This window comes from Coloeus monedula (assembly GCF_965178545.1).
Source record: "Coloeus monedula genome assembly, contig: HAP1_SCAFFOLD_313, whole genome shotgun sequence".
Classification (NCBI taxonomy): domain Eukaryota; kingdom Metazoa; phylum Chordata; class Aves; order Passeriformes; family Corvidae; genus Coloeus; species Coloeus monedula.
Genome location: NW_028120627.1, coordinates 67,686 through 71,087, shown reverse-complemented (window position 1 = coordinate 71,087; position 3,402 = coordinate 67,686).

Below are 3,402 nucleotides of genomic sequence, written 5' to 3'. Positions count from 1 at the left end.
TTCCATAGCTGCTGCTGCTGCTGGGGCTGACTGCCTGTCCTGATCACTGGAATCTGGTTTTTGTTGCAGAACATTCCAGTTTCTGCTAGGTATTAGTGCAAGGAGAGCTTTTTCAGCACCCTCTTGAGCTGTTTGGTCAGCCAATGGATTCCCTGGATTACCTGGGTGTCTTGGGGTGACCTTATGATGTGTATCCCATATCGCTGCCTATGCCCAGAAATTAATTTTTGTGCCTTTCTATGCCTCTAAACTGAGCCTGAGAGGGGGAAGGAAAAAATACTGAGCAAAACTTTCTCAAAGCAGTTTGCCGCTTGTTCAAGGTCACATAAAGATAGCAGGGTTTTTTTTCCCAGCTGCGGCAGGGGAGCGAGGAAGCACCCGGCTTGCTGCTTTCCAGTCAGCTTTTGGCCAGTTTTTCTCCAGTTTCTTGTTCTCCGGAGAGAGACTGAGAGTTGAACTTTTCCTTCCCTGGAATTTCAGATTTTTTCCCTTTTCTACTGGACTGCTTGATTGCTGTAGCATCAGAGCACATCAGGAGGACTTTCCACCGGGCACAGAGGGCCTGGCCCCGGCCCAAGCCCCAGCTCTGAGGACACCAAAGGGAGGCCTCTAACACTTTCCCAGGTTTTTTCCTCTACAGCGAAAGATTTTACCAGTTAACATTATTTTCCTTTCCTGTGTGTTTGTTAAAGAAGTAGTTTTATCTTCTTCACTTTCCTTCGAGGAAAATTTATTTTTTCCCGAACCTGGTGGGGGAGGGGTGGTTGTGCCTTCTCTCAGAGGATGTATTTCTAAATTTGGCCAAACTGGAACAAATTTAGTGGCGCCCAACTGCGTGGCTCGAAGGAAAGTGAAAAACCTGTGCTAATTACATTTTGGGTTGAATTCACTTATTCTGTGTTGGAGTAAAGTAGTCACCATGCTGGTTGAGCTCATAATGTCTCTCTGGCTTCATGTACTCATGTCTTTCTGGTCCTTAGGCTTCATTGCGGTACTGGTGCTTTTTTGGTCCCTAGGGTTGTTTTCCTATCCACAACTTGCTCCAATCTTGTCCTTGATATGTAAATTTTACAGAGAAGGGAGACGAATCAGGATTTCTATTTTGCTGTGCTCGGTGATAATGATTTATAAGAAGTTGATAGAGGTACAGGCAGCTGTTCGAGGTGTGTATGATAAATGGTTTCTCCGTCGTAACCCCAGTCCTAGCTTCAGTAGCCTGTTTTGGGAATTTATTAGTAATTGCACCCAGATTGTTAGAGGAGGAGGAGACGGGGTTTCCCTTCCCTTTAAATTTGATAGGTCATCTTTTGAGAATGTTCAGTTTCCCCTCGATGTTAAAGAGACCACCCTCCTGGTATTTAATCTGGTAAGCTTCCTCTATGTGCTCTGTATGTTGTTGCAGTGGGGATACTGCAACATGCATATATCAAACCAGGAGTCCCGTGGAAAAAGAAATATATAATGGACGGATTCTTGGTAGATGTTTCAGAGAGATGTTTATTTCTCCAGCCGCATGGCCGGGGCTGTGCCCAGGAACTGTTCCAGTCACCGGACCAAGGGTCCTTCTGCCTGCGCAGGGAACACAAACCAAGCAATGGGAACGAGGCTGAGCAGGGGCAGGGAACCCCCGTGTCTGTGCCCTCAGGGCCCCTCTCCCAGGGCTACACGGCGGGGGAGGAGACCCCAACACCTCACCCGTTTTATTTTAATAAAAGGAGAATGAAAACAACTGGATAAACATAACAAGAACAGTTTCAAGACAAAACAAGCCACCCTCCTGAGTCTTTAAATGTCCAAACAGATTCTGTGGAACATCTTAGGGCTGACAGAAGGGAGACAGAACTCTCCAGGCATGCTTTGTGGGGAGACTGAGGCAGGAGAGGGTTTAATTTCTTCCCTCCCCCTTTTCATCCCCCACTCGGCATTGGAAAGGGATTTTTGGGGAAACAATTGGCAAAAGCATGGTTTTGTGAGGGAAACCATGGATGAAAAAACGGATTGGGAATACACTGGGGGTAATAGGACATAGGGTAAAAGGGAAAGGTGGGATTAGGAAAGGGAGACTGTAGGGGGGGCTTACAATGGAGATATTGTCTAACATGACTACGATTTTTAGCATATATACTGCCTTTTACAGGAACACCATCAGGCCCAGTGACCTGCGATGCTTGTAACCCTTTTCTACCTAGTACAATTTTGAATTCCACCACCTCTCCATCTCCCAAGCTTGGGATGCATTTTTCAGGGTTATTCTTTCTAATAGCAGTTCTATGCACGAATATGTCTTGCTGGTTGTCACACCTTGTTATAAAACCAAAATTTTGCTAAACATTATACCATTTTACTATCCCTAAGATCTTAGCTACTACGATCTTTTCCTTTTTCCGAGTGGCTGCTGTTTTCTGTCTCGCTGCATCTTTGCTCTCTCTTTTGGTCGCTCCCACGTTGGAATTGTCAGGGCTGCTGGTGCCTGCGCGCTCTTCCCGGGGTCGCGTTCGGGGCTGCGCGAGCCGGGCCGGGCCGCGCCGCTCAGTTCTCCGTGTGTTGCCTCCTCTGGTCGCAGCTTCGCTGCCGCTGCCAGGCACTGCACCCACGTCTCGGCCGGGCCCCCGAGCGGCAGCCCCCCCGTGCCCTGCTCCAGCGCGCGTCTCGGCCGGGCGCGGCTCCGCTCCACCACCACTGCCGCTGCCTGCGTGCCGCCCCTCTCGGCCGGGCGTTCCCGGGGCTCGCTCCACCACGCGCTGCGCGGGGCCGGGCGGGCACCGCCGGGTCCCACCGCGCCTCGCTCTGCTGCCGACACTGCGGCTCCCGCGGCTCCGCCCGCACGCGGGAACTGCCTCGCTGCTGCTCGCAGAGCGCTCGGTGCACGTGGCCTGGGCCGCACGGTCCCTGAGCCAGGCTTCCCTTCGCCAGGACACAGCTGACATTGCTCAACAGTCTCGGAAATTAAATAATATTCACGAAAATATTCTTCCATCTGCATATATTTTGACTCAAATATTAACTGTGTCCAAACGGTTTTCCAAAAGCCCTTGGTAAGAATTAAATCCCAAGAAACATAGAAAAAGTTCTTAAACAACCATGCCAGGAAGTGTTTCAGTTCTTTTTGAGCTTGAATCAAACTAAAATTTACAAATCATTGTTCAAGAATCTTTTTAAGTTTAAGATAAATGTCCATATGCGGCTCTGAGAGCCAAGAGACTTCCCACGGTTCCTCCATAGTTTAGACATGGAATAGCAAAGCAAAACCAAGAAGAGGAATCCAAAGTTTCCAGGGTTTACTCACACAAATCAGTCGCTTAGGGATCGGGGATCATTCTGCTCGCATTATCCACCATGATGTTGCAGTGGGGATACTGCAACATGCATATATCAAACCAGGAGTCCCGTGGAAAGGAAATA